The 12,986-nt window shown below is 35.4% G+C and overlaps 2 long non-coding RNA genes across 2 annotated transcripts; one reads left to right on the forward strand and one right to left on the reverse strand.

Moving 5' to 3' along the window:
* Window positions 1–3,237: 3,237 nt before the first annotated feature.
* On the forward strand, window positions 3,238–3,639 carry LOC140006336 (uncharacterized). Its single transcript, XR_011813964.1, has 2 exons — window positions 3,238–3,373; window positions 3,499–3,639. It is a non-coding gene; the product is annotated as an uncharacterized lncRNA (long non-coding RNA).
* Window positions 3,640–4,063: 424 nt separating this feature from the next.
* LOC140006251 (uncharacterized) lies at window positions 4,064–7,224 on the reverse strand. The gene is made up of 3 exons (XR_011813887.1): window positions 7,036–7,224; window positions 6,255–6,310; window positions 4,064–4,367 (listed from the first exon to the last, which is right to left on the reverse strand). It is a non-coding gene; the product is annotated as an uncharacterized lncRNA (long non-coding RNA).
* Between the last annotated feature and the right edge of the window lie 5,762 nt (window positions 7,225–12,986).

Genomic DNA, 12,986 nt, shown 5'->3' on the forward strand with positions numbered 1-12,986 from the left:
AAGTTTCTTCATATTCTTGTAGTAGTGGGTGTTTAATAAGATTTATGTACCTTTGATTTTGTAGTACCTATATATAGAAGTACATTGACACCCTTGTAAAAAGACTTTTGTATCTTGTTGGAATACAAGAATATCATTCTCCATTGCTCTACTTTTCCTCTAATATCTCCATTCATACTATAGTAGTTTTATTAGTTTTACAACATAGATCTCTTTTAAGCTATAAAACTAGTCTTAGTTGTCAAGAAATAGTTTTGCCCTGCCAAAAAATAAAGTGTTGCTTCCTTTAAATGAGAAAGTATTCAAATTGGTGAAAACTTGAACCATTCTAGTTTTTGAGATCAAATCATTGCCACTCGTTGTCCTTTTGTGTTGGAATTCCATTTTTCACTAATTATTATATGAAAATGCTAATTAATTCATTAAAAGCACAATTTTGCAAAACCAAATAGCAAAATTGCACTGTCATTCAATAAAATTATGCTATGGTAAGTAACTGACTTTTGGTTTCTCGATTTAATACTAGTGTTATTTGTACTTGTGAAAATTTTTAGTTTTTCACTAATCAACTTCGTTTTCAATAATTTGTGATGCATAAATCGGAATTACAATTTTTAGATCACACCATAGTTGTCAGAAAATAGTTTTGCACTGTCAAAAAATAAAATTTTGCTTCTCTAATTGAGATAATTATTCAAATTTATGAAAAAAAATGAACCTTCCTCATTTTGGACACAAAATCGATGCCACTCTCAAAATTTATTGTCATTTTGTATTGGAATTCCCATTGTCATTAATTATTATGGGGAATGCTGATTAATTCGTCAAAAACACCATCTTGCCATACTAGATAGCAAATTATGCTATCATTGAACAAAAGTTGCACTACGGTAAATAATTGACATTTTGTTTCGTGATTCAACACTATTCGTTTTTGTACTAGTGAAATTTTTTTAGTTTTACACTAATCAACTGCATTTTCAATAATTTGTGGCACAAAAAGTGCGAATTATGATGTTGAGTTCACTGTTGAGCTATAAAACTAGTCATAGATGTCAAGAAATAATTTTGCTTGGACAAAAAACTAAAATTTTGCTTCCTCTAAATGAGAAAAGTATTCAAATTTGTGAAAATCGAACCATTCTCATTTTGGAAACCAAATAATTGCCACATGTTGTCCTTTTGTATTGGAATTCCATTTTTCACTAATTATTATGTGAAAATGCTAATTAATTCATTAAAATCACAATTTCGCAACACCAAATAGCAAATTTGTTGTCATTCAATAAAAAGACACTCCAATAAGTAACTAACATTTGGTTTCTCAATTTAAATACTATTTTTATTTGTGCTCGTGAAATATTTTAGTTTTTCACTAATCATCATTGATTTCAATAATTTGTGGTGCAAAAATTGGAATTACGATTTTTAGATCAATTTTAAGCTGTAACACTAGCTGCAGTTATGAAAAGTCAAACCTTTCTCGTTTTGGACACAGAATCGGTGCCATTCTCAAATTTTATTGTTGTTTTGTATTTGAATTTCCATTTTCACTAATTATTTTGGGGAAATATTGATTAATTCATCAAAATCACCATCTTGCCGTACCAGATAGTAAATTTGTGCTGTTATTCAACAAAAAATTGCACGACGATAAATAATTGACATTTTGTTTTGGATTCAATGCTATTTTTTTTTCTACTCGTGAAATTTTGAATTTTGAATTTTTCAATAGTCAACTACGCTTTCAGTAATTTGTGGCATAAAAATGGGAATTGTAATGTTTAGATCACTTTTAACCTATAAAACTAGCTGTAGTTGTCAAGAAATAGTTTTGCCCTGTTAAATAATAAAATTGTGTTTTCTTTAAATGAGAAAAGTTTTCAAATTTGTGAAAAATCGAGCCGTTCTTATTTTGGAAACCAAATCGTTGCCACTCATTTTCTTTTTGTATTGGAATTTCATTTTTCACTAGTTACTAGGCGAAAATGCTAATTAATTCATTAAAAGCACAATTTTGCCACACTAGATAACAAAATTGTACTATCATTCAATAAAACTGCACGACGGTAAGTAATTGATATTTGGTTTCTAGATTTAATACTATTCTTATTTGTACTCATGAAATCTTTTTAGTTTTTCACTTATCAACTTCATTTTCAATAATTTGCAGTGCAAAAATTGGAAGTACGATTTTTGGATCACTTTTAAATTGTAACACTAGTCTCAGTTGTCAAGAAATACTTTTGCAATGCCATAAACTAAAATTTTGCTTCTCTAATTGAGAAAACTATTCAAATATATGAAAAATCGAGCCTTTATCATTTTAGACATCAAATCATTGCCACTCTCAAATTTTATTGTCATTTTGTATTGGAATTTCCAATTTTCACTAATTATGATGGGGAAATGTTGATTAATTCACCAAAAACACCATCTTGCTAAACTAGACAGCAAAATTGTGTTGTCATACAACAAAAATTGCACTATGGTAAATAATTGACATTTTATTTGACGAGTCAATGATATTCATTTTTGTACTCATGAAATTTTTGAGTTTTTCACTAATCAGATGTGTTGTCAATAATTTGTGTCACCATAGAGTATAGGTGTTAAGTGTTGGTAACACCTATCTGGACACCTATCAAGCCATGGACACGTGCCCTGCCACATGTCACTATAAAGGAGGACGATGGCAACAATTCTATTATTTATAAATTGGTCCCTCAATTTTTGGAGAACAGCATTCAGGCCATAGGAAGTTCAAGTTGTCAGCATTCAGGACTTTTGCCATGTAATATCATTTAAGTAAATGTCTTGAGCTTTTAATGTCTATTTACTTAAGACATTACATGTAAATAAGCAAGTATCCCTAATTTGAATTCAATAAAAATAGTTTTCAAGGCCAAATTCCTCATGGATAGAGCCTTTAATGAATCAAAAGGTTCACAAATGCATTCAAATTTGACACATTTTGTATTTGAAAAAGGATCGATCATATATTATATGTATCGAGCTCGACCACAATATTTGGCTCAATTATTAATTGAGCCAAATATGAGTATATTCACAAATACTTGAGCTTGTTTGTGAGCATATGCTGTAGTTAATTAAAAATTATAAAATTTTAGGAGATATTTATCTACCCACTTTTATCCTTAGAAAAAAAAACTAATAATTCTAGAATATATATATATATATATATATCACAATTACAAGAGACTAGGGTTTCTCATCTAGTGCCCACACATATATTGCCTCTCTCTTTCTTGTCACCTCTCCTTTCTCGTAGATAATCATCAGACAACCAAATAAAAAAAAAAATCCTCTTTTCTGACTCCCCCCTCTTTAAGAACTTTTGGATCTTGGCATGGTAAGTTCATATCCATTCTTTTTCTTCTTTTTTTTTAGTTTATATTTCTTTGCCTCTATTTTCATCTCCTTTTTCAATTATTGAGTATTAGTGTTTTAATAGTTAATTTTTGCCTATTAATATAGATTCGATGTAACTTGATTGACTGGGAGGCTTGGAAAAGTCGATGTGCTCTGCAATTGTTCATTCTCTTGAAAACCCAACATTGTAATCAACTTAGGTATGTAATCTTTTGTGTATATACATCTTTTCTCCATTTCTAAGTCTATTGCCAAATGAGTTATTATAGTGGTTTAAATTTTTTTTAATTTTATTTGTAAGGCAGTGATTTGGATTTTTTTTTGCAAACCTCATATATGGGGGTGGGATGCTAGGCCAATTTTATTAAAACTAAAAACAAGCTTGAGGTGGGCCAAATTTGGCCTTATAGAAGGGAAAGTGGGCCGAAAATAACGATGAGTATTACTCCCTACATTATAAGCACTAATTGAAGACATCTGCATATTATCCAGAAGTAAAACTGCTTTTGTAGCTGTCGACAGCTCAGAGACTGAGAGGAAAACCTTATCCGAAGGTAAATCTGTGACAGCCCCACCTCCCCCTAAGGCGAACCAAAGGGTTCGGCGGACCGCCTGCCCAACTCTCGCCGGAACTTACTACAGTTCTCAAATAACATAGGGTACAACCTCAAGAATAAACGAAATAACATTTTTCAAACTTAGAACGAAATAAGATACATTACAAATCTCAAGTAAAGGTATCATTCCCCGAATAAGACAAAAGTTCTCAGTTCTCCAATAATTACACAATTACAATATCAGTCCCAAATATTACATCAAATACTTATCAAGTGAATCGAATTCAAATTATATATGAGATATCCCTTCAGACACTAATAACTCAATACAAGCGCTTCCTTTGGCCTCGAGCCCTGTGGGGAAAAAAATTATTTTTGGGGGTCACTAATTAAGCCTCAGAACTTTCACTTCCAAACCTGTTAAGGAAAACAAATTGGGGTAAGGTAACGCTCAGTGAGGCCAAGGGAAAAACATGCAAGCATGCGAGCAAAGACACAGTATAAAGCAATAACTTGAGTAACAAATAACTGCGAAACATTAAGCAAGTAGGGAATTTAATCACAATAAAAGGATACGGGAGCTCTCAGGAACTAATCCACGCGCGATCCAAGCTCAGGTAGTTGACCCTCCGTCAACTTTCATAGTTATCTATGTAGAACTCCACTTACTACCTCCAGCCACCATGACACCCTCTTGAATCCGTAACCAAACAAGCATGTAGGTGGTATCACTTAACAAGTATACCTAGCAAGACCCCTTATTTGGATCAAGCTATAACACTTCCCAAGGTTCACCAAGTTTCTCGATCAAACCCTTGCCGGCTCGAGTTACAAGGCTAGCCAATGGGTTGGGGTGTCCCCCCTATTCACTTTTAGGTCGATGAAACGAAACTCCAATCGACAAGATTTGGTCATAGCATTGAGATGGGATGAGCGGCACCTCTTACCCTAAAAGGGCATGATACATTCTGCCGCTCAATGCTCACGAAAAACACTTTCATTTGCAATCACATGTAACACGTATCACTTATCAAGCAAGCAATTTCAAGAAAGAGAGGACAATGGCGATAAAGTATACCCTTGCCTCATTAACTAGCAAGTATGAGAAACCTTTCATTTAAACACTTCACATGCACTTAATACTCACCAAAAGTCGTGAGAGAGGGAAAAAAAATGAAGCGGCTAAACGAGTTCTTCGGAGTTCTCGTATTCACCTGAGACATGTATAATTACGATCATTCACGTGCATATTCAAGACCAAGCAAAAATATCAAGTCATTTTCATGTTTATTGTAAAAATCAGGAAACTGGAGGTTTATGGCAGAAACCTTTAGAAAATCGTAACTTAATATTTACAAGTCCAAAATTTGCATAGTTGATACCGTTGGAAACCTAATTGAAAGGGCTAAAACTTTGTAGAAGACACCTTGATGAGATTCCATACAGATTTTGCCCAGTTTTTCCGTCAATAGACTGCTACAGTAAAATGCAGGGCAGGGAAAATTCTGTTTTTCCAGCGGACTTGGAAAAATCACCAAAAATCACAGAAAATGAATTAGCCCCTGAAATTTACATAGATTGTAGCCTTATGTGTCTAGTTTCAAACCAAACAAACAGGGCTCGATTTGGAGTGGTATACACCAAAAGATAACCTTTTTCCCGAAACTGGTCTGATGTTCCAGAAAGCAAATTTCCAGTTTTCACTTTAACAAGTTCACTCCTTTCTTTTCCTTTGAAGAGCTAATCAGTTTACTCAACCCAAATACACTTAAAATCCATTATTTTGGCAAAACTTTAACTCAAATAAAAGCTCCAAAAATCTGAAATTTTGTCCCAAAAATTTCAGCCAACATGAAAGATTCAAAACAGAAATTTTTCCTCTTACTATACTTAAACACACACAAGTTCATCCATCCAAATTAAGGAATACCTTGCAATAATTAACATGCCAAAAATGTAATAAAACAAGATTTATCACATATATACATCCAATCACATATCACACATCCAATATCGAAATATTGAGATCTAGATCGAGTGCGACAAGGTACACCCCCGTCTAAGTCTCATTTAATCACATTTAATCACATAAAGCAGCTAATACAATAAATCTCAATTGCTCAGATCAAACACATGTCCTTAGGTGAGTGTGAAAAAATACACACACACACCTTATAAAGAGAATACAGTTCACAAATCCATTTAGAAAACCCTTTTAGTAACGGCAAATACATTTAAATAAACAAAGGGGCACATTTAACTAAAATACTTGAGGAAAGATATTAACAAATAAGGAACACTCACCAATCACCGCTCATGATCCCCATTCACCACAATTGATTATTGTCCAAATCCAATTCCTAAAACACAAAGTTCAATATCACATATCACTGTCACCTTTTAATAATTTAAGCACAACTCGAGCTACACTTATCGGATTGAAACAAAAAATATACTGTTTTGAAGCTAAGACATAGCTCTACAATTCTCATGAAGACATCTCAACTCAGTTCCCAACCTAACCCAGCCAAATTTACCCAAACAGCCCCTAGATTTTCCAGTTCGAAGTTCACTGTGAAATTCAACTAGCAGTCCTGATTCATTCAATCATATCTCAGCACACACAACTCCGATTCAGGTAATTCCAAAACCATTTGAAATCTAAGATACAAGGCTATAATTCTTAAGAAGGTATCAAAAACTAATTCATCCATCTTCCCAGCCAAACGAAGCAATTACGGAGGCAGATTATCATGTCTGACAAAAATAGGGCAGCAGGGGTAAAATAGTCATTTCACAAGGTACCCTGGTCTGATTGAGCTGAAATCTACAGGTATAATCTATACTCAATTCTATACAACTTCCATGTTTTGTTCTAAGGCTAATTCAGCCTCCATCATACCTGAATATTCAAGCCAATTTCAGACAAGAAATCTGGAACAGTAATCAAAACTGCCAAATTCATTCAATTAATTTCAACCCATGAATTTCTAGCTATGAAATCAGTTCCTAGCTTAGTAACTCCAACTTCTAGTTACTACTACAAGCTATACCATAAAAATTGAGAGCTAGGAAGTCAAGTTACCTTTCAATCTTCAAGAAACAAAGCTGGACAGAGATGATGAAGACAGCCAGCAGTCAATCGTTCCTTCTCCTTGCTTTCACACATAATTGGAGGGATAAATGGTTGATTGAATTGCCAGATTTCCTCTTGCTTTTCTCCCTTTTCCTCTCCATTTTCTCTCGCTCTCTCACTGCTCTCTCTCTCTCTCCCCCTTTTTCTTGTCCAGCTTGCCCGACTTCCCCTCCCCTCTCTTTCTTTTATGTTGTTTACTTTGCTTAACTAGGAAGGCTTGATCTATTTAGAGTAGAGTCAAAGTCTTCTTTTCCTTTCTTTTCTTTTGGTTCCTTTTTTTTTTTCTTGCTCTCACCCGGCTCTCCTCCTCTTTGTCTCTTGTTGTTTTTGGTCTTGTCTTGATTAATATAACTTAGTCAAAGTGCCAAGTTAAATCTAAGTTTTGCTTTTGTCTCTTGGTCAATTTTGTCAAGCTTCAACTTCTAACCACAATTAAATCGAAAATTAAATTTTTGGACCCTCACAAAATCAATGTTGCAAGCCTTTCTGCAGTGGAGTTTGCCTCACGTAAAACATGAGTAATAGACGCCTTGGCTAACAAAAGAGATCACCTCACCCGACAAAGCTTGTTATATAAAGGCCATGATGCCAATGAGCCAGACTTGATCAACTAAACCAAAAGCTGTGAATCAACTTCCACCTAAAAAGAAGGCAAATTCCTCTCAAGACATAACTGGAGTCCATGAAACAGAGATAAGCATTCAGCCATAAGTACACTTCCTTCTCCAAACTTTTTGTAATATGCAAAGATCATTCTACCGTCATGGTCATGTAGGACTCCGCCACTGAAAGCCCGTCCATTGCGCACACTTCCATCCGTGTTTAGCTTGAGCTGAGGAAAGGCTGGCTTGCTTCAGATGACCAGGCACCATCTCTTGGTTACAAGGTGAGGAACCACCATGTTAGCCCATACACAATCTGAATCTCCTACAAAATGCGACTTCCTATAGGTTCGCGCCGAGCCTAGTTGGTTCGTAAAGGCATTAACCAAAAAAGATCACTTTCTGTGCACTATAGTCCTCACTTCGAAAACGTGAATTATTCCTGGTGTGAAGCCCCCACCTCTCCTTAGGGAGAACCCTAGAGTATCAGCGGAATGCCTGCTCAATTCTCGTCAGAACTCACGAGCTCATTCAAGCTTAATAAAGAACCACAAGTCAACCATCGACTTAATTAAGAAATATTTCGAATATACAAGTCCAAAACTCCCAAGTATACCATTACAATTACAATCTAAAATACCCAAGTATAACAAAATTTACTCTTTAATGGTCTCCAATAACATACGAAAGTATACTAGCTTCAACCAAAAGTCGCTAGTCAAGAATCTCCAACTTCCACCTCCAAAGCCAATTAAGGAAAACAAACTTAAAGGAATGAGCTAACGCTCAGTGAGGTCAGGAAAATTAAGCAAGCAAGCAAGTAGCACCAATTAATCAAATAGCATTCTTGAAAGCAATTTTAACATAAACTTTCATTTAAGTGCACAAGTAAGAAATAAACACACATAGAAGGATACAGGAGCTCTCAGGAGCTATTTCCACGTCTCGATCGATTCAAGTCATTCGAGGTTGACTCTCCGTTAATTCAAGTAACAACAAGATTGTAACGCTCCACTTACTTCCTCCATCCAACATAACACCCACTTGAATCCGGAACCAAACACCCATGAGATGGCAATACTATTCGAGTATGCCAAGCGAGATCTCAAAAGATCAAACTATTAAATTTCCCAAGGTTCACCAAGTTTCTCAATCAAACCCTTGCCGGCTCGAGTTACAAGGTTAGCCAATGGGTTGGGGCATCCCCACAAGCATGATGGTCGACGAGACAATGTTCAAATCGATTTAGAATCGTTCATAGCACTGAGTTGGGATGAGCGACACCTCCCACCCGAATAGGGCGTGGTACATTCTACCGCTCAGTACTTACGAGTGAAAACATGTTCAAGTACAAATGCAAGTCATATACATTCATTTAACAAGTATCATTTAATCAAGAGAGAGAGAGAGGACGAGGGCCGTAAAGTACACCCTCGCCTCGGCAAGTTCACGTATCATATAGCACTTGTACAAATATCATTTCAATCATAGCAACATTGAACTGCATTTGACACTCACCAAGAGTCAAGAGCAAAACAAGAGCAAAGCGAGAGATCAGACAAGCTCCTCAGCGTCCTCATGACCACCTAAGACATGCACAATCACGATTACCTAGGTATTCGACCAAGGCTAATACGAAAAATATTTTCTTGCTATCCACTCTCAAGATTACAAATTCAAGTCAAGTTAAAGGAGTTTTTCTCGTTAAATCATTAAAATAATACTCAAAGAGAACTCAAAGGTCATTTTCAATTCAAGTCTTGGCAAGAACTCTTAGTTCCAAAAGAAAGTACCATATTTACTTTCAACACGAAAATCGAGAAAAGGGTAGATAGTTTTCATCTCTCAAAACTTCTAGTCTTACGCCCAAACTTTAGAATATAAGGAGCATTCACATTTTCTAAACTAATGGAGTGAAAATGCATCAAAACTACACTCATTTCCATAGTATATGTCAAAGTTAAAGGTTCCAAGTTTCGAGTTTAAGACTAGTGAAATTCTCCAAGAATTACTCTAGTTAAAACGCTCCATTTTTAGAGTTCAATCTCATGAAAATCAAGGGCATAAGACTAGGGGTTGAAATCCATTTCTCAAGTATGAAATGATATGCAATTAACAAGGAAAGTTAGGCAACCAAGAAACGCATCAAGAGTGGTTTAATCCTTTGAAAACCAAAATTCAAAATAAAGGTCTAATGTTCAAAGAGACCTTGTATCCAACCATGAAATCAAACTTAAAATGAACTAACAATCTCAAAGGAAAGTTAAAAGTTCTTAAAAAAGCATTTTGCTTGAAACCAGAAAATTCCAGCTTGTGTGACACCACTTGGAAAATCCATAACTCTAGTTCTGTAAGTCCAAAAATTAGAAACTTTATACCTTTGGAAACTAAATTTAATGTACTAAAACTCTCTAGAAAAACTTTTCTCATATTCAAACCCGAAATCATTCATATTTGAGCTCAAATTCACTGTTCTAGACAGAACAGAGCAAAACAAGCTTGCAATTTCAGTAAACTTTAGAAAATTGAAAAAATTCATAGAAATAGAATCAATCCTTGAAATTTATACCACTGAAAGAACTCTAAGTTTAGTTTCAAATGCAATAAACTGAACTCAATTTGGACCTTTCTACACCAAGATACAACAGTTTTTGGAAAGCTGATTTTTGGAACCTGTTTCATGAAATTTCCACTTTTGGAGCACTTGACATAGTTTCAAAATCTGGTCATAACTAAAGCTACACAACTCAAAATTTAGTGTGGTTTACGGCATTAAAAACTAGATTCAAAATGATAAATATCACTAGAAGGAACTGTCTTAAAATTCGTTTGGTAAGATAAGTGAAAACAAGCTACAAACTGCAGCTACACTCGTTTCTCGGATGAACACAATGAGGAAAATCAGTCAACTTTGCCGGTTCACTACGGCTCATAGAAAACGAACTAGAAGGTGCATTTTATACCGTTGGAAAGCCCTCGGAGTCTAGTTTCATATGCCATAAACAGAACTTGATATTGACTCCTGGACGACAAGTTATGGGCTGAAACGTACACACTGGTTTGGTAACCTGATCAGCAATTTCCAGATTTTCTTCCTTACTTTGACCCAACTTTCACTCAACCAATTGAAATTCTTTTAAGGATATAATTGATACACATAAACACCAACATATAACAAGTATTTTGGCACCAAAATAACTACAAAATTCGAAATTAACATGAAGAAATAACCAGCAGAAATTTCGGACAGAATGCTCCTTTCTCTCTTCAATTTTTCTTTTCAACTCTCACTACCAAAACCAAGATTTCATTCACAAAAACAACAACCAAACAAACAATTCCTCAAGATCACTTCCTAAAAAGCCACCTCAAGACATCTACCTAGTGTCAAGGTTCTTTGAACCCATCAAAAACCCAAGTTTAACCTAGTTATAACTAACTAAACTAACCATAAGTTGAAGGAAAAGATGAGAGCTTTGGAGTGTTACTTAACTTCCAAGAGATGAAGATCAAACCACTAGTGTTTAAGCTCTAAATCACTAAGGTTCCTTCCTCCTTCGAGTCTCCCTTCAAGCTTGAGTGATACTCCAAGGAAAGGTGCAAGATTGGAGTGTGTTTTTGGGATCCAAATGGAAGAAAAGGAAGCTGAAATTTTTTGTAAGAATTGGGCGAAGGAAGAGCCGGCCAAGAGAGGAGAGAAAGAAAGGGTTTTGGTAGCTTTTGGAGTGAAATAACCTGATGAAAAGGTGATATGACATAAAGCCATCTTGTGTGCAAAAAGTCAACAATAGAATAGTAGACCATTAGTGCTCCAAATTGAGATTAATTCAACTCACTCACCTCTAATCTCTCAATTAACTTTTCTTAGTCTACTATTGATTATCCTTAATTCTCCAAGAACACTGCACTCTCGGACCGAATTTTATCTCAAAAAACGTACATTCACTAATTCTCACTAGTTGAGCCGCAGAAAAATTAACTTTTAAAACAAATGTGCTAAAATATAATTTGAGGTAATGTACAATGTAATTGTAATTAAAATGGATGAAATAACTTAATTTGAGGAAATGAATAAATAATTAATTAAATAAGCCAATAAGATAAAAAAAAGTAAGTAAAATAAAAATTCGAGTCCTCACACCTGGCCTTCCATAAGATCCAAAACACGACCTACGGTACAACAACCCGAATATGATCCAGGGAGCCCGAGGAAAATGATAACATCCAAGAGCTAAACATCATTGAAACAAATGAGTACATGAGTTGCACCATCCCAAATTGCCTTGTGTAATGATGCCATACTTTAAGGGCCATAGGCCCGTGTAAAAATAATTGATGCATCGTTTCTTGATCCTCCAAACAACAGCTACACCGAGAAACCATTGCCAGTCCCTTGCGTTGTAGAACCGCATCTACGGGAAGAAAATTCCTATGCAAACGCCAAATCAAAAAAGAAATTTTAAGGGGTAAGATAGAGGTCCAATTGGCCTTGTCTACCCATGAAATACGTCATCTTTGTCTTGAGTTCCATCCAAGCAGATTTATCATGAATGCATCTAACGCCGACGATGCCCACACCATACGGTCCTGAGCCTGAGGGTCTATTAATATAGCAATAGTTTTATTCACTAAATTACCTGGGAGGAGCTGCCTTAAATGATGCACATTCCATCCTGAGGAGCAGTAAAACTCTACCAACAGAGTATGAGAAGAATCGGCCAGCCCTAGGAACTCTGCCAAAGGAACATCTAATAGCCACCTATCCCACCAAAAATCTACAAACCCCTACCAATACACCATTGAATCCATGCTTTTGCAAGTGCCCTAATTTCCACCAATCTACGCTAGATACTCAATGGTCTCTGAACTAAAACACAGACAGGATGAGGCCCCTTAACATATTTCTTATGCATGAAATTTGCCTAGATACTATCATCAACCCTTAGTTTCTACCACAACTTACACGAGAAAGCCTTAACCATATCCCTAAAATCACGAAAGCTAAGACCTTCTTTCTCTGTAGGATAACACAATTTTTTCCAGGAGGACCAATGAATTCCCTTCTCAGTGTTACAGACCCACAAAAAATTATTGCAAATTTTACCTATTCTGTGAAGCACTAGGTTCAGTAGTCGTAAAACTTGAAGCAAGTACACTGCTATCGAGGACGACACATGCCATATAAGAATGATCTTGCCACCTGACGAAAGTAACTTTGAACTCCAATTGAAGAGGCGATTGTGCAGCTTGTCTTTGATACCATCAAACAAAATACAATGGGATCGCCCCTAAGAAATA

This window comes from Coffea arabica, chromosome 5e, assembly GCF_036785885.1.
Source record: "Coffea arabica cultivar ET-39 chromosome 5e, Coffea Arabica ET-39 HiFi, whole genome shotgun sequence".
Lineage (NCBI taxonomy): Eukaryota > Viridiplantae > Streptophyta > Magnoliopsida > Gentianales > Rubiaceae > Coffea > Coffea arabica.